Below are 26,867 nucleotides of genomic sequence, written 5' to 3' on the forward strand. Positions count from 1 at the left end.
TCCCTAGGTTATTTTTTTTAATATTGTGGGAAAACAAACCTGGATGCTTGGATTCATGAATGCATAAATGCATGGGTGCACAGATGCATGAGTGCATGGATTCATGGCTGGATACCAGAGATGAGGTGGGGCCAGGGGGCCAGGAAACCCTTCAAATAATTTTTTTGCTTGTGATAAATATAAAAAGGGGCTTTTTATTTTCCTTTCTACTCCGTGACAGCAAAGCTACTTGGAAATTACAGAAGTAACACTCTTTCCACTTCCCCTCCCACAGAAAGTCCCCATCAGTACTGCTCTTAAAACTGCCCCCCATCCAAGCTAGATGTCCATCCTGCCATGGGACCCCAAAGCCCAGACTTCCTCCCAGTGGCATATTTCCTTCTGAAAGTTGCGGCACAACTTTATGATATATCTGCATTGGGATGGGAGTGGGCTGCCTGGGTGAGAAGATCTGGGGATCTCAATGGCAGCACTGTGAAAGGGCTGAGGACAGCATATCTGCCTCCCTCCCAAGATGGTCAAGAAAGGGGTCAAAGGTCAAAGAACCAGCATTCTAGCTCATCCTCACAAGACCACTGTTTTCCAAAAGATACATCATGAGGCTTCAGTCAGTTCCATCAGGATCCGCATCCTCAGCTTCAGCATCCTTGTCTTCATCATCAGCATCTTCATCATCAGCATCCTTATCTTCACTGTTCTCGACCCAGTGCAAATCATCCCAGAAGATACATGAGTCTTTTCCACAGGGCACAGGGAGACCTGCCATTCCACTCTCCTGACTTCACTTGATTGCCTTGAAACCATGGCCTGGGGCCAGCCTGCTTCAGGGAGGTCTCAGAGCCTGTTCCCCGTCTCCATCTGTACCAGGTCTACCTCCAACTCCCAGGGCCAAGATAGTGAGAGCTGAAACACATAAAACAAGCCAACAGACTGTTAAAACAAATATACTCCCCCCCCCCTTGTACCTCGACAAACACACTTTTTATAAGACTGGAAAGTTTAAATTTAGAATTCTTGGGCTCCTTGGAGTTCTGCACTGGAGCGGGGGAGCTGCGGCGGGGAGATGACTTCTAACCTGCAGCCCATTCCCACCTGTTCCCACATTGAACTCTCTCACCCTAGAGAGACCACACACACAGGCATGCACGCACGCAGGCAGACACCCCAACCTGAATGCCCCAGTTCAGTCCCACCCCATTCACAGAGTCAGCCTTTAAAAGACTGCTAGGAAGAGGCTTATAAGGATGCAAGATGCAGGCTTGGGACCACTTAGCAAGGAACTGCCAGTTCTGAGTGTACAAAGTACGTGAGGAGAGGGAGCCATGGCCCTCCTAGGTGTTCTTTTCTTACTGCTGTGGGAAAAGCAACTCGAGGAAGGAAGGGTTCTTTTTGGCTCATGATTTGAGGGTACAGTCCATAATGGCAATGGTGGCGTGACAACAGAAGCAGCAGATGGCTGGCCCCATTAAATCCAGAGTAGGGAAGCAGAGAACAAAGATGCAGGTGTTTAGATCATATTCTCCTTTTCATTCAGCCCAGTACCCCAGCCCATGGGACAATGTCCCTCACACTGGGAGGAGATTTTTTTTTCCTCCTCATTTAAACCTTTCTAGACACATCTAGGTAATTTAATCCAGACACACTGACCAGAGAGATTAATCATCATAGACCTTAAGGGGGTGTATCTTCTTGAATCTAAGGATTCCTTTCCCTTTGTGTAGAAGGAGGGTCTACTTGTTCGCCCAGCTGCCCAGCTAGCTTAACCCCAAAATAATCACACAGAAACTGTATTAATTAAATCACTGCTTGGCCCATTAGCTCTAGCTTCTTATTGACTAATTCCTACATATTAATTTAACCCATTTCTATTAATCTGTATATCACCACAAGGTAGTGTCCTACCAGCAAAGTTTCACCAAGTCTATCTTTGGTGGCAGCAGATCCATGGAGTCTCTCTGACTCCTCCCTTCTTCCTCCCAGCATTCAGTCCAGTCCTCTCTACCTACCTAAGTTTTGCCCTATCAGGCCAAGGTAGTTTCTTTATTCATTAACCAGTACAGGCAACACATAGACAGAAGGACCCCCCACATCACCTTTGGGGGTAGTAATGGCTCAGAAGGGGACAGCAAGCATACCCAGAGCAGGGTCTCCCTGGCCACACTGTCCTTGCCGTCAGCAACATTCTCGTCAACTTCTCACCAAAGTATGCCCAGTGCCACCCAAGGCAGCAGAGACATCCCTCAGATCTGCTTCCTGCCTGCACCTTGCTGTGCCCTTCTGGCTGCGTCTTTCTTTTTTGTTTGTTTTGTTCTGTTTTGTTTTTCAAGACAGGGTTTCTCTGTGAATCTTTGGCTGTCCTGGAACTCACTCCATCAAGTAGACCAGGCAGGCCTTGAACTCGGCGACCTACCTGCCTCTGCTGGGATTAAAGGTGTGTGCCACCACCACCTGGCTTTCACGCTATATCTTTAACAACTCCACTAGAAACACAGAGACACTCAAGCCCAAAGGCCTTGTGAAAAGGAACTACAATGGACTAACAAGAGGAGACCTATGTGAAGCTGAGTCTAGGATTCCTCAGCAAGGTTCCATTGCTAAGCACACACGCACACACGCACACACACACACACACACACACACACACACACACACACATACATATGCACACACGCACACATCACCACCACCAGATTTAATGGTGCTATTCTGCTGTGCTTTTCACAGTGCTGAGGCTCTTAATAGGCTTCCCTGGTGGGCCACTCAGGGCCCACGCTGCCTCAGAGCAGCTGCTGTGCTGAGCCAAGTAGCACAAGAGATCCTTTGCAAACCACCCTGCCTGTGGCTTTCTCAGGGAACCATCACAGCAGGTCCTGGAACAAGCGTCCAAGGAAGCGGCACAGTTTAGTGTAATTCGTCAACTCCGCAGCTGCCACTTGGATGAGAGGAAGCTGCAGAAGCCAGTGTCAAGCCCCCCAGGAATCTTGGAGCATCCCCTAGGCTTCAGAGAGAGGGGCACTTCCCAACAATCTGCGCAGGGGCTCCACATGTGTCTGGCTTTACCTCCAGCCTGGCAGAGGGCAGGAGATGTCCCAGAGGAGGTTAGCCATTTGTCCAGACCTCTGTTGGCCTTGAGAGAGAGCTGCCAACTGGAGAACTCAAGGAAAGATTCAGAGCATCAGGGTGAGGTGGACTCGGACCCCAACCCCTCCATCAGTCACTATTGTGTGATTTTCATCACTGTCTCTGTTTGCCCATCTGTAAAATGGAAAGGAAAGTATTTCCTACACTCAGGGCTGTGCCAGTTCACAGAATACTAAAGGGTTAGTTACAAGTCATGGGTTCTAGACCAGGAGCATCAGCGCATCACCTGGGACGTGTGAGAAATGTGTACCCAGGCTTACCTAATCAGGAACTCTGGCTACAGGGCCCAGTGATAGATTTTCGCAAGTTTTTCCAAGTCATTCTGCTATCATGTATGTGCGAGAACTCCTGATCAAGCTGCACAGCAGTGAGCTCCCTACCCTCCAAGCCAGAACTGTCCAGGTTCTCTAGCAACCCAGCTGCTAAAGATTAACCCCTTGGCATAAAAGAGGCCTCCAGGCCCCTGCCCAGATGCTTCCATTCTGTGTGATCAGAGCCCAGGTCATGCCAGTTTAGATGTTTTCACTATAAGCCTTATTGTGATCAGCATTTGGTGAGTCCAGCCCATAGGCACCAGGCAGAACCCCTGGCTTAAGAAAGACGATGCTCTGGTGTTATTTAAAGGGCTCTTGCTGTTCTTCAAAACCTCTGGGTGCACAGCACTGTTCTGAGTACAACTCTGTCCTTCTGCTGCAGAGACCCAGGCTGCTTTTAAATTCTAATGCTCAACAGACCTTCACTGGCCCTGACCTACCTGGAAACAGCAGAGCAACTGTTTACCACCCTGCTCACCTTATTCCTAAGGAAAAACCTCATCCAGCAGCACAGGGAATGGAGGATTTACTCCATCTCGGCTCTGAAGGATGCAGTCCGTCGTGGCAGAGAAGGCGTGGCAGCAGGAGGCAGTGGGCCACACTGCACCCAGTCCGGAAGCGGTGAGAGAGACTAATTGTGCTCAGTTTGTTTGCTCCTTTCTATTCAGTCTGAGGGTCTCAGCGCCTCAACTAACCTAATCTAGATAATCCCTCACAGGCATGCCCAGAGAGTTGTTTCCATGCTGATGCTGAGCCCAGGGACTTGACGATGAAGATAAACTGCCAAGGTTGATGTCCTTTTGGGTCTGCCGCATTGCTTGTATCTTGGCTGGCTGTAATTTTTATTATTATTATTTTTATTTATTTCACAGACCAAGCACAGTTCTCCCTCCCTCCCCACTTCCTATTCCCCACCTCTTTACCTCCCCATCCACTCCTCAGAGAGCGTAAGGACTCCCATGGGTGTCAAGTAAGCCTGGCATATGGAATTGAGGCAGGACCAAGTCCCTCACCACTGCATCAAGGCTGAGCAAGGTATCCTACCCGAGGAAAGGGGCTCAAAAAGTCAGTTCATGCACCAGAGATAAATCCTGGTCCCACTGCCCGGGGTCCCACAAACAGACCAAGTCACACAACTGTCACCCATTCAGGGGTCCTAGATGGGTCCCACGCCTGCTCCCCAGCTGTCAGTCCAGAGTCCATGAGCTCTCACTAGCTCGGTCAGCTGTCTCTGTGGGTTTCCCCATCATGGTCTTGACATCTCATGTATGACCTCTGGGCCTGAAACTGCTCCAGGAGGCCTGTTTATAAACCACAGCCAGGCTAGCAGATGTAAAGCAACGAATAACCCGGCTGTAGTTTGCAAACAGACTTTTAGCACTGTTTCAGGTTCAGAGCAAAACTGAGCAGAAAGTACAGAATGTGCTATGTGCTTCCCACCTCCGTATGAGCACAGCCTCCCTCTCTATCAGCATCCTTCGCTGGAGTAGGAACAGTTCCTTCCACCAGTAATTCTACCCTGCCATGCCATTACCACCCAGACTCCACAGTTGATACTGGGGTTCGCTCTTGGCAAGACAAAGCTTGTGGGCTTGGGCAAATGTATGATGATGTGTGTCCTGTGTTATAGCCACACAGAGAGCCCTAAAGATCCACTAGGCTCTGCACATTCCCCCAACCATGGATGACCTCAGGTATTTTCCTGGGTCGTTTACTGTGTTTGTCATTTGAGGAGTGTCAAGCGGTTGGAATCATTCAGTTACAGCCTTCCAGGTCGACTTCTTTCACTCAGTCATTTGCATCCACATGTCCTCCGTATTGCCTCATGGCTCACAGCAGCACTGGGCAGCATTCCACTTGTCCAGGAGTGCCTGCCCCAGCTTCTCCATTCACCTAAGGAAGAGTATTTGTTTGCTTCCAAGTTTGGGCAATTATGAATAAAACTACTATCAACATTCATGTGTAGTTTCTTGGGTGGACATACATTTTCAACTGATTTGGGTAGAGGCCAGGAGGTATGCAATGGCTGGATATACAAGAGAATGTTTCCCTTCGCAAGTACCTGCCATGTCATCTTGCAGGGGGCCAGACCACACTGTGCTTCCTACTGTGGTACAGAAGCACTCCCATTGTCCCATCGCTCCCCAACTTCACCAACATTTGGAACTGTCTGTGTATTAGGCCATTCTAATAAAGTGTGTGCCACATCTTGCTTTAATTTGCAATTCACTAGTGATATATAAGGTTGAGCATTTTCCCCATGTTTAATTGGCATCCGGATGTTTGATGAGGCCTCTGTTCAGATCATTAGTCTATTTTTAATCTTTTCATTTCTTGACTGTTGAATTTTAAGAGCTTTAGGTATATGTTAGTAACTATCCTTTATCAGAAATGTCTTCTGCAAATATTTTCTTCTCGTCAGTGAACTGCCTTCTCAGTCTCTTGAAGTTGGTCGCTTTGCAATTAAAGTTTCGTTTTGTTTCTTTTTTTCTCTCATTAGTAAATGGAAAAGAAGTTCATCCCTCTATCCTCTTGTGGTGGTTGGAATAAAAAATGTCCCCTATAGGCCCATAGGGAATGGTACTATTAGGAGGTGTGGCCTCATTGGAATAGGTGTGGCCTTGTTGGAGCAAGTGTGTCCCTGGGTGCTTTGAGATCTCAGATGCTCCAGCTAGGCCCAGCGTGGCATTCTCTTCCTGTTGCCTGCGAATCAGATGTAGAACTCTCAGCTCTTTCTCCAGCACCATGCCTGCCTGCCCGCCACCATGCTTCTTGCCATAATGGCAATTATGAAGCTGTAAGCCAGCCCCAACTAAATGTTTTCCTTTATAAGAGTTGTTATGGTCATGGAGTCTCTTCACAGCAACAGAAATTCTGAGACACCTCCTAAGGTTCACTGAAATGAACTGACAAAGATTAAAAAGAAAGAAAATCATTCGAGGTTAATAATGTACAAAAGGGAGAAGTCACAGCAGGGGAAATCACAGAAATATGTTTACCTCTTCTCTTTATTTAAAAATGAATATGCTCATTTTTCTATAAGGGAAGCTGGAAATGGGAGGGTAGACAATTTTGAGAGCTTGAAAGTGGTGGCTAGGGGAAGCAAATGGTCTCTGAAATGGTCTCTGGAGTCTGAATGAGCCCCAGGGACTGACGTTGTCTGGGAGGGAAGTCTGTCCTAGAGTGGCTAAGTCACCTGGCCTCCTTTACAAAGAAAAATCTGAAATGGGTGGAAGGTGTCTGCTCTGAATGTAGACTAGGGAATTCCTGGGTCTCTCCCTATCTTGGGACCAAAGGAATAAGAATGTTTTAAAGGCCTTTTAATTTTCTCTATATCAGATTGTTCAGCATTGCAAGAAATGTCATATTTTCAGGGCAGCATTCTCTGAACCCCAACAGCAAAGATTCAAAGTGGGAAAGAGTGAATGTGTAGGAAAAAGCTCTAAAATGTTCTGTTCTGAAAGTCTCCAAGCTCCTGTCCTCAGTCCCACCCAGTCCCAGAGACAAGACTCTGCCCTCAGATAGAAATCCCCGCAGCAGCAGCAGCAGCAAGCGGCCCAAAACAGCCTTCATCTCCAACCAGCAAGTGGTCACAGTTTAGGGCCAATGGTCTCTCTGAAAATCTGACCAAAGCATAAAGTTCACATATATACATAATGCATGCTTTTACATACTGTCTCAGGGTACTTTCAGACTCCCTGAGGTCCATTCAACATTTGGTAAGCATATTAAGAGGTCTTGCTAGAGGCAGAAAAAAAAAAAGTTGAGCTGCTAAAAGACAGCCTGGCAGAGTACCAAAGATTAAAGTGTAAGCCATTCTCCTTTAATGAAAATGTCCCAAATTGTCCCATATTCATAGTCCATATCCTCAAAGCTCCTAAGGCCATTTCCTGGCCCATCTCTTGCTCTTTAGAGATTTGTAGAAGAAAAACACGAAAAAGACTTGGAAAGTAATCTAGCCCCGATGGTACTACCTCATATAACCCCAAACCAGACAGAATCCATGGTCCACCCTCACCATATCTTGGGACATCCACTCCTCCCGCCCCACCCTCCAAGGTCTTCCCACAGCTCTCCTTCACTCCAAAGGTTCCATCTGGCGGGCATGCTACATTAGGCTTTGCTGGTCCACAAAGACGATTGGGATCTGGGTAAAACAAATGAAGAACCAACACTGCAAACTTTAAGGGGACTCTGCCATGAAGGATAACACTGGAAACCTCCAGACGACCTCTGACTTTCCTTCCCTTTGCCTAGCATTCTAAATTCCTAAGGAAAAAAATTCCAATTAAATGATTAAGACATTGCTAAATAACCTTTCCTTAGTTGGAAAAACAAGGCAAAATAAAACATCTGGTGCCCTTGGAAAATATCAGTGTATGTAGCAATCCACCCATCCCACAGTTTAGTTCTGTGCACCAGTCAACACAAAACACATGAACTGATGTCAGATTGAACTTGCAGGAAAGTAACATGCTTGTCTACAGAATTACAGTAATGGGGCTGGAGAGCTGGCTCAATGGTGATGGCCCTGGTTGTTCTTACAGAGGATCTGTGTTTGAGTCCCTGACCCGTATGGTGCCTCACAACCATCTGTAACTCTAGTTCTAGGAGACACCACACATCCACAGGCACCAGGCATGCATGTAATGTAACAGGCCCCTAGACCTTAGCACAACTGATGCCATCCGTGTTAGAGGCACCATTCTAATCTTAAAACCCTAGCATGTAGGCCCCAACACCTACCAACACCTACCAAAACAGGAGCAAAGATGTCATCTCTCAAAGGCCTAGTCCACCGTTTCAGGAAAGTCCCTACATGTACTAACCTCGCTTTTTAACTTCTGTGCTTTATTTCTTACTAACTGAAGTATGGCATCCAGGATATGGGTTTCGTGCAGACAAGACAGAGGGCAGTAAGGTTGGGGCTGCATGCTGTGGGCAGGTTCCCTGTGCAGCCCCTGGCCAGCAATAAAGACTTTCTTTTCAGCTTTAAGAATACCCATATGGAACCTCTGGTGGGCTTATCTTATATGTTCACATGCATATATACAGGCAAAATGCTAAAAAAAAAAAATAAAAAGCAAATACAATTTTTTAAAGAAAGAGAGCAGTAACTAGTGCTGGAGACGTACCTCAAGCAGGTAGCCCTTGCTTATATATGCAAGGCCCTGGGTTCAATTCCCAAGACTGCAAAGAAAAAAAATATTATGAAAGAATTATTGGAACTAGAACCAGGAGTCAAGGCTAATTTGCAATGCTCTGCCCAGAAGTAAAATTTAAAAGGTAATGCAGGCCCTGAATGCTAAAGATCCCATATGGCACATAGTTGGCCTATACACCACCCTTATGCCTTCTCTCCTGATCTATAGAATTCAATCGTACCTGGTTTCCTGAGATGGACTTTGCAGAATGGTGACAACAGCTCTGCCCACCTTCTCCGGGAGCTGATCCTTAAGTAAATATGGTTTCCTTCCCACCAATCCTCAGCTCTTGAGTGTTGGCTTTTGAGCAGCAAGCAGATGGACTTGCATTCAGGAGTTACCTGGCTAGCAGTCTTACCAGTTTATGGAACTGGCTGGCTATCAAGAGGATGGAAAGACTGCGGCCTAACCAAAACAAGTTCATTCATAGCAACTACAACTACTTCAAGAGCAAACTGTCATTTCACAAATCCCAGACTCACCTCCGGTGTTCCTGAGAGGGTAGGGAGAATAGATCTTCTCCCATACATGAAAGAGGACACAGACTTTACCAGCAGCTCACACAGAGCCCCGGAGAAGCTGACCTGGGGCCGAATGTAAGGTTGAGGGTCTTTTCCCACATCACTCTGGGTGGGTGTGCCGCCATGTCTGCTTAGCCAGCTCCTTCGATGAGTTGAACTAAAGAGAGCTATGTCATAAGAGCCAAATACGGCAGTCAGTCATGATTCTCACACAGATTACTCTTACCAGTTTCTGTCCTGAACTCTCCAGAGCCCTTTCTACAATTCTACATTCTCACCACCCGGTTCCCAAAGAAGTCGACCAGCAAACTCCAGCTCTTGGCTTCCGTCGGCCCTTCCCACACTCTTGTAGCTGAGACTTCCCCAGTATTTCCAGGTCTAGCAAATACCGATTCCCTAGAAAAGATGCAAAGAACACCCTGCCTGCCTTCTGGCCCACCCTCTGCCTATGGTGGCAGGGAAGAAGGGAGGGGAATGTGGTGGAGCAGCCAGTGACTGATAATGGCAGGGAGCGGCTCATCAGCAGTTACTCAGGTGTGAAGCCGGTGAGCCCGGGGAAGCTAAATAGGGTGTGAAATGCGTCCTTAATGTCTTTTCCGATGTGGAGTCTTCACGTGCTGTCAGTCTAGGCAATCAAGGAGGCAGGAGAGATGGGATCTACGTCTCCGATTTAGGATGTACTATCCCCATCCATGGGCCATACTCCTCTCTGCTCACCTGTTCTTTCTGCCTTTCCCCAGGCGTTCTCCAACTTGCCTGTCACAAACGCTCTGTTAGACCTTGGGAAAGACTCATGTTGAGGCCACTGAAATAGAAAGGGACAGGGAAGGGGGAGCACTAGGAACTGAAGAAATTTTTTTTCCTACTCATTTCTCTTAAGGAAAGGAGTTTTCAGATTTAGAAGACTACAGATAGTAAATTTACTGTAAAAAGAAACTGCCCTACAAAGAATGGAGAGCCTATATATAATTTAAAGTGTTCAAGCGAAAGACCATTTGAAGGCCTCAGAAAAGCTGGAAATCTAGAGGTCAGTCACGTACCTTCACGACACAATGCAGCTTCCTCACTCAGAAAGCATCGCACAAAATGTTTTACCTTTTTGGACCTCAGGAACATGACAGATTCACTAATCCTCTTCACTGGACCAGCCACTGGGCTAAGGATTGAAGATCCAATTAGTAACGGCCACATTAACTACGTTTCTTATGCATAACCGGGGATGACCAACGTGTCCTAAGACCTTTATCACACTGAATTCTCAATGGTCAATCCATCAGGTAGACGCTATTATCATGTTAATTAATCTAAAGTTTCACAGTCCACGGCTGGGAAGCGGTGGGACAGGATGTGGACCTGCAGGTCAAGCCCACGCTCTTACCCATGCAGAAGAGGAGTCACGGCTCTCCTCAACTGTATTTCCTTGGCCTGTTTTGATTGGGTTGCTCAGAGAAGTTGTAGACCTCTGTAGACCACAGGAACGGCTGTGCAAGTCTGCCTCTGTGAAACAGCCTTCCATCTATGAAGGAAGCAGCCAGGGAATGTAATCAGGCTGTTCCACAGGGCCTCTTCCTTTCTGCCTGGAAAGGATCATTTCCCAGGAAGAGAAGAACGGAGTGAGACCTCTGCCCAGGTGAGGACGGCCATGAGCATCGAGAACGGGACGGCATATAGTGCTTTCTGCGTCCCTCAGCTTGACCTTCTACACTTCGTGTCCCATTCCTTCCCCAAACAAGCTCATGCCCTGCCCTGTATCTACACTATGTAAACTTCAGCTGTCTAGCCTTCACATGAGTCCTGTGCTCTGTATATGGCTCTTGTATTTTTCCATGTTAACAAACTTGTCATGTTTTCCTATGAATACGTCAACTGTCCATTTATTTATTGACAAAAATGATTAACTTCTCAAAGGCAAAGACTAAACTTAGCATTTTCCTAAACCAGGCTGGGGAGATGGCTCAGTGGGTAAAGGGCTCGCTGTGCCAGCAGGAGGACCTGAGTTTAGATCCACTTACAAAAACGCAGGGTCCTGGGCTGCACATCTGTGACACCAGCATCGGGGAAGGACCCTGAGGGCTCTCTGGCCGATCAGCCTAGCCTGAACAGCAAGCTCTAAGTTCAGTGAGAGACTTTTTCTCAAAACCCAAATAATGTGGAGAGTACTAGAAGTCACTCAACAGCAAGCCCTTGCCTCCACATGCACACTGCACACACATGCAACAGACACACACTCATGCACACACATGCAGCAGACGCACACACATGCAACAGACATACACACACATGTAACAGACATAAACACACATATACACACACACAGTCTTTAAGTTTAAATGCTTTCCCTAAACTACTACTATATACTGCTTCTTAAGGCAAAGAAACAAAGAAAGAAAGAAAGAGAGAGAGAGAGAGAGGGAGGAAGGAAGAGAGAGGGAAGAAAGAGAGAGTTGTGAAATCTCTGCCTTATGAACTTCACAGTCCAAATTTGACCCAACACCTACTTTTGTACGTAAAGCTATATTGAGGGCTGAGGCAATGGCACAGTTAATAAAGTTTTGCCTCACAAGCATAGGGGCCTATGTGTGGATCCCAGAATCTGCATAAAAAGCTAAGCACATGGGACCATGCGGTTGTTCTGGCCAGGATTGCTGCCAAGAGCCATGTCTGGGTCCATGGTTGTACGGTAGCCAGGGTCTCTGTTCATGTCCATGGCTCCTGATATCAGGGATCTGGGATGACACCTGGGGCCATGTTGTTCTCTGAGGGCCACTCTGCTGTGGGGGCCATGCCAATCTGAATGCCTGCACTGCCATCTGGGATCACAGTGACATCTGAGTCCAGGCTACTGCTGGAGACCACATCTGGGTCTGTGGTTCTACCACAGCAGAGGCCACAGGGATATCTAGGGTCCTGTGAACATTCTGGTGTTCAAGTGCTATGCCACCTCCAGGGCCATGCTGATCTGAGAGGTCTGAACTGTCACTTGGGGTCATGGTGACACCTAAGCCAGGACTGCTGCCAAGGGCCACGTCTGGGCCCATGGTTCTACTACAGTCAGGTTCTGTGTTGATGTCTGTGGCCCATGGTACCATCCAAAGTCACACAGATGCTTGGGGACAGGGCCACAACCTTTGGCCATGTTGGTGTCTGAGGACCATGCTGTCTGCCACCAGGGCCATGATCTGGGTGGCTTATGCTACCACACGGGCCACATTGTCAGAGCTGCTACCATGAGTCATGTCTGGGTCTCTGGCTCAGCAGCAGCCAGGGTCTGGGTTGATGTCCATGGCTCCTGTTGCCACCAGGGGCTGAGTAGATCCTAAGGTCTAGACAGTCACCTGAGACCATGTTGGTATCCGAGGACCTTGCTGCTGGGGCCATACTGAACTGGGTAGCGAGTGCTACCTCCAGGGTCATGGTGACATCTAAACCTAAGATGCAGCCGGGGCAATGTCTGGGTCCTTGTTCCTGCCATAGCTGGGGTCTGTGGTGACATCTGTGGCCAGCGTTTCTACAGGGAGTCATAGGAACCATACGTGTTGAGATTCACCAATATCACAGGCCTTGAGCTGGCCCACCCTAACTTCTATGACCTACTGGGGTCTGTGAAGGGACTGGTCCTGTGGACCGGTAACCACATGATTTCCATGACTTGGGGTAACAGCAGGATGTCCAAGGGGAGTTTGGGTGCATATCCAGTGAAGATGGTGTGCCAGAGACCTTGAACCAGACCAATGACTGATTGCAATGGACATTTTGCAGGTGTGACTGACTGGACAAAGGGTCTACTGCATGACGCACTGTAGCTCCCAATGCCACTAGGATGAATGAAGAGGTTCTGGAAAGAGGGAGAATTGAGGTGGGGTTTTTTGTTTGTTTTATTTTTAATTAACTTGTGGGGGCATGCTGTAGGGGTGAGAGGCAGGTATGGGGCGACTGGGAAGTGAGCAGGATTGGGGTATCAATATGAAATTCCGAAAGAGTCAATAAAGGATTGTGTTTAAAAAAAAAATCAGGCACAGCGGCACACAACTATGCTGGGGAAAGACCAACAGGAAGACCCCTGGGACTCACTGACTGGCTAGTCTTGCTGATTTGGGGTTAACTGAGTTCTAGTTTCAATGAGAGATCTTGTCTAAAACAGTAAGATGAAAGACAATAGAGGAACAGACCCAACCTTGACCTCTAATATTCACAAGAACAATCATGCACACGCAGACATACACACACATACACATGCACCACACAAAATAACAAAATAAAATAAGGCGTTATTGGAAACACACTCATTTACATGCCCAGTACCCATGTCTACGTTTACACTATGATAGCAGAATTGAATGACTATTACAGAAACTGCATGGGCCACAAATCTTTTTTTATTGAGAATAATTTTTCATTCAGTATATTCTGATTAGTTTCTCCTTCCTCATCTCAGCTCACTCTCAGATTCCCACACCCTGCAAAAATAAATAAGGCAAAAAAGACAAGTAAAGCAAAAAAAATAAGCATTAGGAGACAAAACATTTCCAAAAGTATCACTGAGTTCTTTTAATGTTGGCCATCTACTGGTGGGCAAGGGTCCTCCTTGAGTGTGGTTTGTATACCCAGTGAGACTCCACTGGATAAAATTAATTTTTTCTTAGTGAGCAGTTGTCAGTTGGAGACAGTTTCTGGGGTAGAGTTGGGTGCTTGTGTCCCCTAACTAATGTTTCCCCTCTCAGTACTGGGACCCCACCTGGCTTGAATCTGTAAGCCCTGTGCATGCTGCACAGTCTCTGAGCTTGTATGTGAGCCAGTCCTGCTGTATTTGAAAGGTGCTCACTGTTTCCTTGATGTCCTCCATCCCCACTGGCTCTTACCATCTTTCTTCCCTCTATGCCCCTTAGTTCCCTGAGTCCCGAAAGGAGGGGTTTGATGAAGACATCCCTGTAACATGAGGGCCAGGCTTGTTGGGGTTTCTGATCAGCCCTGTTCCCACAACCGGCAAGGTCCCAAAGAAAATCACACAGAGGTCTATATTAATGATAAACCGATTGGCCCATTAGCTCAGGCTTCTTGTTAACTCTGATAACTTATATCAACCCATTATTCCTATCTATGTTAGCCACATGGCTCGGTACCTTTTTCAGCAGGGCAGGTCACATCTTGCTTGTTCTGTGGTCTGGGCAGGACTGGGAGAGAGCTTCCTTCTTCCTAGAATACTCCTGTTCTCCTTGCTCTGCCTCTACTTTCTGTCTGGTTGTCCCACCTATACTTCCTGCCTGGCTCCTGACCAATCAGCATTTATTTAAAACATAACTGACAGAATACAGAATTGTCCCCACCACATCCCGTTTAAGGATTCCAACGTCTCTGTCTCTCTCTCTCCCCGAACATTGTACAGTTGTGGTTCTCTGCATGAGTTCCCATCTACTGCAGGAGGAAGCTTCTCTGATGATGGCTGAGTCAGACACTGATCTATAGGCTTAGCAGAATGTCCTTAGGAGTCGTTTTACTGTTATGTTCCTTTAACAGAACAATAGCATTTTGTTTTATGGGCCACAAATCTTAAAGCATTACTATATAGTCCTTCAGTGTGTTAGACTTTCATTACTGTGGCCAAATACCTAACAGAAATAAGGGAGGAAAGATTTATTTCAGTTCATGGTTTCAGAGGACTTGGGCCATGGTCACATGGGCAGGACATCATGACAGGACATGTGCCAGTTGCCTTCCTTCACTTCTTGGCATGCAGGAAGCAGGGGAAAGTCACACACAGGAAGTGGCATAGGCACGATGCACTCCCAGTGAGTGGCATACTCTTCCAACTAGCTCTTACTGCTGCCATTCTCTCCTCCTCCCCAAAATCCCAAGTATTGTGACATTCGCTAGTTCACACATGTGTAGTATACACGATTTGTATATGTATAGCCAAGATTCTTTGGCTCAGCCTTTATTAAATGACACCTAATGAAATAAAATAAAGAAGATATTGACACACACACACACACACCTTGAAGATGTGAAGCCTTAGGCTAGCCTGGGATTTGCTTTGACATGTGGAAAAGGTGAGAAAATATTTACATATCAGAAGCAAACCTTTGATCAAATCCACACCTCTTCACATCTTGTCATCATAGCCTTGAGTTTCCATCTAAGTCTGTTTATGAAAAACATTCAAAGAATTTCTCTATCATATTGAATAGTTTCAGAGTTCTAATCACTGCCAACTCATAACCAAGAGACCACTGAGGTTTGCTGTCACAGACAGCATGTGTGAAAACGTTTGCAGTAGCAAATTGTCACTTAGAGTAGCTAAGCTGCATTTATCAAAGGAGGTTGGATTTGTCTCGCCCTCCTCAATAGAATTAATCCACTGCCTATGACCTCACTGGTCTTGTTATAATTTAGCCAGTGAAAAGAGACTCAGCCAAGCCTCTTAAAACTAGGAGCGTGGCTAAAGGCATTCCTTCTGTTAAAAGGAAATTTATTTGGAAAGTCAAATAAACAAGCGGTCCTGACAGATGAGCTTCAAAGCACCATGCAGAATCTTGATTTTCCAGCACAGCGGAGTTGTTGCATCAGGAGGTTTGAAGGGACAGACCGCCTGAAGATCTCCCCCTCTTTAAAGCCAGATGTGGGCGCATCTTCAGGTCATCAGGCCTATGGCTACTCATTCCTACTCGCTCTGGGTCTCAGAAAAATATGCAAAGTGCATCCCTTCCCCAAGCCGGTAGCCTGACTCCCTGCACTTCCCTGCAGCTTGGCCTGCAGAAAGCCTCTGGAAAAGCTGGCGGTGGCTGAGAGTGGGGGAGTTCCCTGGAGGACTCCAGCTGTTCTCTTCCCCAGCCTGGAGCCTCCCGGAGCCAAAGACCTGTGACTGGAAACGAAATTTGCTTTTCAGTGCATTTTCCCCTCCCAATCGGGGACAGAGGAGTGGTGTTAGCTGCCGCGGAAGATTTTGGGTTAGACACAAACATTAATGGAATGTCAGCTGGCGAAAGGCAAACAGCGCTGTCATACCAGGTGACTCGGGAGAGTGAGCTGGGTAACCCCAGAAGGGCTGCCGGAAACCCATGTGGTGTCGTCCAGTGTAGCCTGCCATGCCAGGAACACTGGAACCAGGGAATGACTTCTCTCACAGGTTCCAATGCAGGCTCCTGCTGAGTTGTGGCCCGTATGACCCCAGGAAGACTTAGGAGGGGGACAAGGTAAGACCTGTTACTCAAGAGTTTTGTTGTGTTTTTCAAACAGGGTCTCTTGTAGCCTTCACTGTTCTCAATAGTGATGATCTTGAATTTCTGGGCCTCTGTCTCTACTTCCACCTCCCAAAGTGCTGAGGCTGCAGGCACATGCCCTGTGCTTGGTTTTATGGGGTGCTGGGGATTGAACTCAAGGTTTCCTGCTTACCAGGTCAGCACCCTATCAACAGAAGTACATCCCCAGCCCTGCAACTCAACTGTGAACAGGTGAAACTCTTGTCAGCTTGCAGACTAAACTGGGAACCAGCTGAAAGGCCATTACTCCCCACCCTCAGGTTTCCAAGTGCTGGGGGACACCTGGACACCCAGAAGCAGTCTGTCACCTCCCTCCCACCAAGAACACCTGTGACTCCAGAACGCTCAGGGGAAGTGGTGTCTCCTCCTCCCCGTTTCCTTTTTTTTTTTCTAGGCTTTAACTTCTCAGCTGTTACTTCTTCCTCCTCCTTTTTTTACCTCTTCCCTTACGACTTCCCTTTCCTTTGCTGAGTAATCCAAACTCAGAAACTGCAAGCTAAACGGGGTTCTAGCTGGGGTCTCAGTTTGGGAGAGACCGATCTGGAGAACTGTCGGTGTTCAGAGAAAGGAGGGAGAAGTGGAAATGTATGTGAAACTGGGGCTCGCTGGCTAACTCAGAAGAGCGTGCCAACAGGGTGGAAATGTGGGCAAAGCAAGAGCCCCAGAGCCTCTTAATAAGCGTCTCGAGCCCCTTGGAACCTCAGCTTTGGATGCCAGCAGAGGGCAGAGAGAAGAGTTGTTGTTCCTGGCTGCCTTGGGGTATGCTTCAGCCATTTGCTCAGTTCCCTGATGGTCTCCCGATGCCATCTGTAAAGCTCTTGCAGCCTTGGTCCCCTTGTGCTCACTCCTTTAGCTGTACATTTTCTCTCCACGCTCACCCTGCCTCTTCCCTGCCTCCCTTCTCTCTGTTGATCTGAGGCTTCCTGCTCCCTGGAAAGGAGTTGCTCCCAAACTCAGGAGGACCAAATGCCTCTCCGCAGACAGACCTTCTAGTGAAGGTGCCAGAGCCATGGAGAACCCCAACTGGGCCAGTGGCTTCCTTTCCTCAGACCTAGTGAAGGGAGCATACCTCATAGCTGATGGCAAGGCTGCAAGGTACAGGGCTTCTAAGTCAGAGAGACTGGGTTTGAGTTCCGGGCTCTTCTACTACTCATGAGCTGTGGGAGCTTGGCAAGTTCCTCGAGCTCCCTGAGTCTTGGCTTCTCTATCTGTAAGAGCAGGAATCATACCTATCTCAGAGGTGTGAAGATTAAAGAGTTCTTGTAGATAAAATGTCTGGATCAGAACTGGTGAACAATGGTGTAAGCCAGGCAGGCCCCTTTCCTTCCCTCTTTTTTCTGTGAGTCAGTAGTGGCATTGGAAAAAGGGCTCAGGAGACTGATCCATCCGTAGTATACTTCACTGTCGGCCCACATCCTAGGACATCAACATCTGCAGTGTTTCCTGTGTCTTTTGTCAATCCCTTCTGGGTCAGGTTGGAAGGCCCTGGTTAAGAGGAGAATAGGGGCCTGGGGAGGTGGTTCTGTCAATAAAGTGCTTGCTACATAAGCGTGAGAACCTGAATTCAGATCCCCAGCACTCACATAAAAAATCAAGGTATGGCAATGCCTGCCTATGACCCAACATGAGGGAAACAGAGACAGGAGAACCCCCAGGGCCTGCTAGGCAGCCAAAACAGTAGACCCAGGTTAAGTGACAGACTCTATCTCAAAGAATATAGTGGAGAGCAATGGAGGAAGGCCCATGATAATAACCTCTGTCTTAGGACACATGGGTGCATACAAATACATACACACACACAAACACATGTGCACATGCAAGTGCATACACACACACACATAAGCAAGTCAACTGGGATCAAAGACTGAAGCAATCATGTATGAAGAGAACAGAACTCCAAGTGGTTCAAATGATCAACCAGGTCTCCCAGGGCCTGTTGACAGTTGCTTCAATTTCATCCCCCTTTTCTTTGGCCCTAGAATGCTCAGCCCATGAGTAGATAGATAGCCACGGGTCCATCAGATGCCCCTCCCCTGCACACCCCAGACCCTGAATTACATACTGCCACCCAGTGCCTGTTCTGAGATAGGCCCGCTCTTCCGTTTATGAGGAAACAGCCCATCAGAACTGTTCTTCCTGGAAGCGTGGTCTGTGTTAACCCTTCGACCCCTTCCCTTACACAGAGGCATGCTTAGTCAGACCACTGCATAAAGGCCAAGAGTCTCCCTTGGTCCTCTCCATCCTAGAAAAGATTTGAGGACTATATAAAACCTGGGGAAAAAATCCCCAGCTGTGTTCTCAGAAGGTTCTCTAGAATAAAAGTCATAATAATAACCAGCAACACTATGTAACTCTTTGAAGTTTCTGAAGAATTTTTACCCTGTTTAAACTCTGTCAAAAGTAGGCTAAATGCTACAAAGAGAGACCCCAAAATTTCAGCAGCATGACAGAATCAAAGTATTTTTTGTTCTCAACCAAAGTCAATGCAGACAGAGATGAGCCTGGCAGGAGGGAAAATCTGAAATGGAGAAACGGGACCTAGGCTCCTTTCAGGTACCACTGTCACCACCTGGAGCCCAAGTCCTTCTCTTCCAGCACTCAGGCGTGGACTGAGATAGCATGGAGGGCCACAGCGGAATGGAAATGGGAATATCAGTTCCACCCACGTTCATTGACAGTTACGGACCCATCCAACTCCAAGGGAGGCTGGTGCCCAGAAGGGGAAGAGCCAGGATACAGTAACTGCTATAACACCACAAGACAAGTACTTCCCTGGAGCAGGAACTAAAACTGAGAAGAGTTGATGTGTCCCATATACCAGTCAGTGAACGCACTTAAATGTATATCTCCTTCCATTCTTTATCTCATGAAGAACCTTTTTCTCCCACGGATACAAGCTACTGAGCAACTTATAGAGTCTCAAGCATGACCTGGTCCTGTCAATATCATTTCCTTTCTTCCCTGCCACCAAGTATTGGAAAGTAGGAGAGAACCATTACTGTATACCGCCCCCCCAATAGCCCCCAGTCAACTCTAACTTCTTTATCACAGAAGTGGAACAAAGCCCCTCCCTCTGGGTTTCAACTGTGGAAATAAAGATGCTCACAGGCTATTGCATTTCTGACCCTGGGGAGAAAACATGGTCCTCTATTTCTGAGAGTGCACAATCTAATGACAGAAACATAAACTGCTGTAACTTGGCTTGATTAGACATCAGTAGGGTCTCTGCAAAGCGCTCTGAGAACACATGTGAGCGGAAAACTGATTTTCTCCGAGTCAGAGAAAGTTACCAAGAGCAGATCTTGCTTGCCCTGGGCTGTGAGTCAGAAATACCTGGACAGGGGAGATGAAGGAGGCTTGGCAAGCCAGAAAGGAGCATTTGCCCAGACACAGACATGAAAATGATGGTCAAGTCCTTGACAGGAAACAGGGAATAATCCTGGAAATCTACAGAAGCCCCTGTTTGTTCCTTGGCTCTAATGGAGCCTTGGAAAATGGAAGACACAGAAGAATATAACTGGGTAGAGTTCCCGGGCATTATGCTGCAAGTCTGAAAGGCTGGAAGGCCATGGCTTCATCGTTTGCACAATACAAAATCTAGAGGCTCTTTACAAATGATCACCGCCACTCTTCATTACACAGCTCAGGGAAGCAAACGTTAGGGGAGTTTAGTCAATGGGGAGCAGCAGGATGAGAACTCACCCCAGACCCTGTACTCCAAAGGCCATAGAGTAGAGAGCTGAGAGCATGATCCAAGAGGACCCCAGTGCACCACCCCACTCTAAGGGATGAGGGATTGCCCCTGATTCTGGAGAAGACCTACCTCTCCCTTCCTTAATCATCAACAGTTCCAAGAGGAATTATTGACTGGGTACTATATTTCACAGCATTTCTCCCCGTCCTCTGGTTCTTAGAGTTTTCCTGCTCCTCTTTTCACAGTACTTGTTAAGCCTTGTGGAAGGTTGATATAGATATCCCATGTAGGACTGAGCGCCCAGTAATCACTTATTCTCAATACTTTGACCAGTCTCTGCATTAACATCTGCCCACCGCAGAAGTTGAAAGCAGGACCAATCTATGAGTATAAACATAACTTTTGGAAGATAATTTGACAGCATGTCCATTTATCAAAACAACAGTTGTAGGCTCCCCACTTCAGGCCTACGACCTCCAGAGCATGAGCTTTTGACCAGGTTTGTATTACCAAGAATGAGTTCTTGTCTATGGAGCAGGCCTCTAACCTAATTGCAAAGTGATTGGTTGTACCCACAACCTTCACACCACTATTCTACCAATGAGCACTTCTTGCCTGGCAGGTCAGTTTGTAGCACACAGGATTTACTGCTGGGTAATACCACTGATGGCTTTCCCCTCCCCCAGCAGCCTGCATAGCATCTTCTGGCACGATGAAAACTAACCAACAAAGAGGTAGTTTTCAGGTCAGTTCTAGTTTCTTTTCTCTACGTCCTACAGCCAAAGTATGCTATGTCTTCAGCAACAGGGTCATACCATCTAGTGATGGTGGGCAACCAAGAGCATGGAAGAAGCCTGTGTGCCTGTAGAGTCTCCCTGACAAGTAACTCATTTTTGCAACACTTTGGGGATGTACATATTAGGCATCTGTGAGACTACAGTCATCACTGTCTTCATCTTACTGACAAAAGGCCTCACTGGGACCCATTAAAAATTTATAAACTGACCCAACTGTGAACTGGGAGTCTGCAAGCTGTGTCCACCAGGAAATCAATGTCTTAGAGACTTACTTAGAACTCTGCTCTTAAGTTTGTCTGCTTGACTTCAGAGTAAAAATTCTTCTAAAAAAAATACACTCTGTTGGTTTCAACCCAATACACTCTGTTGGTTTTTCATGCCAAAACATAATAGTAACAATAAAATTAAGTTCAGGGTTCATTTCAGTGATAGATGAAGACTATGCATGGAGGACATTGGTAAGCTTCCTAATTTTTCTTAACTAACACTGAATTAAGAATGTGCAGCTAAACCCCAAACTATAGAGATTCCAAGGGTCATTCAACACCAAGGAGTCAACAAACTGTTTTGGTATGAGAGTAGATATTTAAAAGAAATCATCATCATCATCATAACTAATTAATTAATTAACCAGAGAGTGAAAACAGCCAGGAAGGTCTGTTTTCCACCTGCTAAGAAAAACTTCATCAGAAGAAACCCTAGAAACTTGGTACAAAGATGATTATAGGAGCTTCCCATCATACTGTGCTATCTACCTCTAAGTCTCTTAAGAGTGATTTAATCAATTGATATTGAAGACCACTGCAAAGGTCTCCAACTAACTCTTTTCGGTTTTGTTTGTATCTTAAAGGATACTGCTTTACAAGTTTGATCACACACACACACACACACACACACACACACAGAGGAATTTCATGCGTGATAAGTTTGATGGCCTTAAGGAATTAGGAAAGGCATGCACATTAGCTAGGCAAATAGGGAAAGCAGCTGGTTCTCCTCAGTTATTTAATGCAATTCTGCTCTATTTGTAAGGGGAAAAGTTCTTCCTCACCAGGGAGCTCAGCAAACCATTTATCGAGGATTCTCTGTATATTACATTGAGTAGATATAGCCAGATAGTAATTAATATAAGCCAAACTTTGGTGACAAGTTCCCAAAGTATATTCAGGGGTCTTGTACTGTTTGGGGTTTCTTTTTATGGGGTTCTAGAGAAGGAGGAACTAGCTTCTAGGGATATAGCTTGGGTGATTCTGTTTTGAGTAGCAAATTTGTTTTGTAAACTTTCCTTTGTTAAGTATGTCTTCCCCATAATGCATCTGATTGTAATCATTTGTATACCCAATAAATAACCATTTAATTAAAAATTATAATATTCTCTCTAGACTTTAGAGTCAAGGATAGAAGAAAGGGGATATGGAATCTCCCTCCATGACTAAGGAAAGCCACCAGGGCCAGGTGTAAGGCAGGGGTGTCCCTGTGTGGAGGCCTAGAGAGGCCACTGTGTGAAGCTGTGAAGGTGAAGCTTGAATTACCCTGGAGACCCTAAGATGTTGGAGATGCCAGAGCTGTGGGTTACGTGCTGAGGAGAGCTGCTAACAGGGAGTGGAGCCAGCCCAAGAGAAAAAAGTGTATTTCAGTCAGCAAAGACAAAAGGATCTGGAGATATGAAGTGTTTTAACATCAGACATGAAGCTTCAGAGTTTGGAGTTTGCCCAGCTGGTTTTTAGTATTGCTTTGGTCCAGTATTTCTTCACTATTCTCCCTTTCCTCCATTTTGGAATGGTAATATATATCTGTGCCATTACATGTTGGAAGTATGTAATATGTTTTTCATTTTGATTTTATATGGGATTATAATTAAAAGATTGTATGAATCTCAGAAAAGACTTTGAACTTTTAAACATTTTTGAGACTTTGATAGATTATGGGAACTTTTGAAATTGAACTAAGTGCATAGGTACAAGCCTGTGTGGGACAGGGAGTTGAATGTGGTGGTTTGAATAGGTGCGGGCCCCATAGATTCATGTGTTTGAATGCTTGTCACATAGGGAGTGGCACTATTAGGAGGTGTGACCTTATTGGAGTAGGTATGGCCTTGTTGGAGAAGATATGTCCCTGTGGGGTGGGCTTTGAGGTCTTATATGCTCAAGCTAAGCCAAGTGTAGCACGCAGTCTTCCTCTGCTGCCAGACGGTCAAGAACTTCAGATGTAGAACTCTCCATTCCTTCTCCAGCACCATGTTTGCCTACACATCACCACGTCCCACCATGATTATAGTGGAGTAAACCTCTGAAAACATAAGCCATTTCCAATTAAATGTTTTCCTTTATAAGACTTGCTATATCGGAGGACCACAAAAGGGATTGTGGGAGAAAGGCTTCTTCCTTTCCTCTGGCGGTGGCCATCAGGTGAGCCAAGATGGGCGCGTACAAGTACATCCAGGAGCTGTGGCGGAAGAAGCAGTCGGACGTGATGCGCTTCCTTCTGAGGGTCCGCTGCTGGCAGTACCGCCAGCTATCGTGCACCGGACTCCCCGCCCCACCCGGCCGACAAAGCGCGGAGCCTGGGCTACAAGGCCAAGCAAGGTTACGTCATATACAGGATTCGCGTACGCCGTGGTGCCCGGTACCCAAGGGTGCGACCTATGGCAAGCCTGTCCATCATGGTGTGAACCAGCTAAAGTTTGCCCGAAGCCTTCAGTCTGTTGCTGAGGAGAGAGCTGGACGCCACTGTGGGGCTCTGAGAGTCCTGAATTCTTACTGGGTTGGCGAAGATTCCACATACAAATTTTTTGAGGTTATCCTCGTCGATCCGTTCCATAAAGCTATCAGAAGAAACCCTGACACCCAATGGATCACCAAACCGGTCCACAAGCACAGAGAGATGCGTGGGCTGACATCTGCAGGCCGCAAGAGCCGTGGCCTTGGAAAGGGCCACAAGTTCCACCACACTCTTGGTGGCTCTCGCCGCGCAGCCTGGAGAAGGCACAACACTCTGCAGCTCCACCGTTACCGTTAATACACGTAATGTTTGTACAAATCATACCCAATAAACAATTTAGGACCTTCAAAAAAAAAGAATTGCTATATCATGGTGTCTCTTCACAGCAACAGAACCCTAACTAACAGAAATGCTAAAGGGAATGACTTATTTCCATTGTTTGAAGTGTATCTATGCAACTCTATGCAGAAGAGGGTTCCAAGTTGTCAACGGTTTGTTAAGACCATCATTAGAAAAAAGGTGTGCTTTTTCCTAATTGCCCAAGTCACGTTGAGTCCCACATTGCTAAGTTATTCCTATGTTTGCCGGCCTCACTCTCATGAAGTTCCTATGTGTCAAAGAAGACAAAAATTCAATAAAAAAATGAGGAAATGAGATCAGAAATAACATCAAATCAAGTCATGGTAGGAGATCAGAAGGAGAAAGAGTGAGACAGAGCAGGGTAGTTGGTTGATGGAGCAGCTTCTGCAAGCAGGACAGAATAGCATGTGCTGTAGTGAGGTAATCAGAGGCCTGGAGGAAGAGAAGGGGTGCACAGGTGAATGAGGAGCAGCTTCCTAAGAGCACATGGTCGATGGACAAATGGCGGTTCCCAGCAACGTCTGAAATTCAGTAAATGAGAATGATATGGGGTATGTCTAATCTAAGAATCATTGTTTACCTGAAATTCTGTTGGAACTGGATGCCCTGCATTTCCATTTGCTAAACTCAGCAAGCATAAGAGAGGGGGAACAGAACACGGGAAGACCTGAATGCGAGAGCATGTGTGACAGATTCAAAGAACAGTACCGCGGGTGCCTGGGGCGGGAATGTATTAAGAGTGACAGCTGGAAGGGAAGCAGGTGCCGGAGCACATTAGACCATGTGGAATAGAACCATGCCTGAAGATCAGAGGCACACGTGGTCACCCTCCTATAGTGTCTGCTCCGGAAGAGCCATCTGGGAGAAGTTGGTAATCGAGCTTATTCTGGGCCCCACCTGGCCACTGTGAAGTGTAAAGATGGGAATCAGGGAATTTTGTTGTCACCCGTACAAAAGGGGACGTCGTCACATGGGCAGGAATCATGAGCATCCTCCCCAGCTTCTCTTCTCACTCAGTGAGAAAACAACGGGTTAACCAGAGTCTCCACCACTATTTCCTCATTCTATGCAGAAATACCTGGTTAATGCTGCTGCTATCCACAGACCCCTGGGCAGAGCTCTAGGGCCCATGGGCAGCTACCTCCACGCCACTTCAGCTGCTTCTATCCTTCCTAAACAGGGCAGAAGGAGAAGGAGAGGGGAGAGGGCAAGAGCGAGAGAAAAGGTGAACGAGAGGGCCAGAGAATGGGGACAGTTGGGAAGGGGAGAAAGGAAATAAAAAGCAACCTCTCCCCCTCCTTCCTTTGACCTGGCCCTCTTCTGATAAGTCTGGGAGAGAAAGGCCTAGGTTCCTCTCGGTTCTGCCGGCGCTATTGATTCTTTTCCCACACTCAGACTGCCGCTCCAGCTGTCTCCTTCAATCAACAACAAGAGTAAATACAGGCAGATGTTGATGGCTCCTGGGATGCTTTATAGCGCTTCTCGCGCTCTGCTTGAAAAGGAGTGTTTTCTGGAATTGATTCGGGATATGTGACCCCCACAAGCATCCAGACCAGAGCAGAGGAGACAAGCAAGGAGCCTTGTCACAAAGACGTGAAAGAAGGAGGTTTGCTTTGCGGCTTAAGAAGCTGTAGACTTGAGTTTCCAATGGCAGTATCCGATTCCAGTGTCAGCAGTTGTCTGAGCTTGTGTACAGGGTATTGATTCTGGGATTGGTGTGAGAGGCATAGATCTTCCACTGGAGCTTCTCCTGCGATTTGTCTCTGCCCTTGGTTTTGTCCTGGGCAGCATTGCTTTAGGCAGCCTGAACAAAACCATAACATTTCAGCGCGGTGCGATACAGGAGAGACGCTGAACCACCACAGTACCCATATGAGCTTTTGTTTATGGCTATTCTGAAATTCTGTTTAAACTGAATGTCCTGTATTTTCCTTGCTTAAACACAGCAACCACAAGAGAGGAGAAACAGAAAATGTAAAGACCCAAGGCAGGAGGCTGGTAGGGAAGCCGATGCCTGGATGATTTGCTGAACCCCTCTGTCCTGCCCCTTCCCACCCATATACATGTAAATTCAGTTCTGTCACTTCAGGTTGCACTAAGATTCATTGAGATGATCCATGCAAAAACACTTGGCTCAATGTCTGGCACAAAGAACCTTGTCATCTGTAAAATGGAGACAGTAAAATGATACTTGACATTCGGACCTGAAACCCAACTGACTCCAGAAAAGAGGACTTAATTATTGGAAAGCTACCACGCACTCGACTAATAGATCAGAATTAAGACAATGGACATTAATAAGCCATGCAATTAATAACATTAATTAATTAATTGATTGATTGATTAAAACCAATAACAGCATGGAGACTAAATATGAGCTTGATAACAATTCCAGTGAAAAAGACTCGGGAGTTTCAATTAGCCGCGAGCTCGGTTTGAAACGAGAGTGGAACGAGGAGCCTGTGCAGCGGTAGACTGTGGAATGATAATTCACACACAGTGAGCACTTACTGTGTCCCAAGTGCTACTTTAAGTACTGTACTGTACTTATTCAGCGTCCTCAGCAACCCAATGAGAAGCTCCTTTTATCACCAGTTTATAGACGGCAGCACCGGGCAGAGAACGCGGAGTAAACTGCCTGTGCTCGCAGAGTTTGTGACCAGCAGCGCTGGGACAGGCTGACGTCCCTCTTTGCACGGTTCTTCCAGATTTACTGGCTAAGTGCTGAGTACACCGCCAAGGCACAGCTAGTTCCCTGCCCCCGGGGCACCCCAACCTTCAGTTGTTCCATGACAACAGGCTGAGGAGGAGTCCATAGATGGCCCAGCTTCAAGTTAAGCTCCTTCCCCAACACTAGGC

The 26,867-nt window shown here is 46.8% G+C and overlaps 1 pseudogene; it reads left to right on the forward strand.

Moving 5' to 3' along the window:
• The first annotated feature begins 23,323 nt into the window (after positions 1-23,323).
• Positions 23,324-23,960, forward strand: LOC148119407 (large ribosomal subunit protein eL15 pseudogene; annotated as a pseudogene).
• Positions 23,961-26,867: the final 2,907 nt, after the last annotated feature.

The sequence above is a fragment of the Myodes glareolus genome, chromosome 17 (assembly GCF_982192425.1).
Source record: "Myodes glareolus chromosome 17, mMyoGla1.1, whole genome shotgun sequence".
Classification (NCBI taxonomy): Eukaryota; Metazoa; Chordata; class Mammalia; order Rodentia; family Cricetidae; genus Myodes; species Myodes glareolus.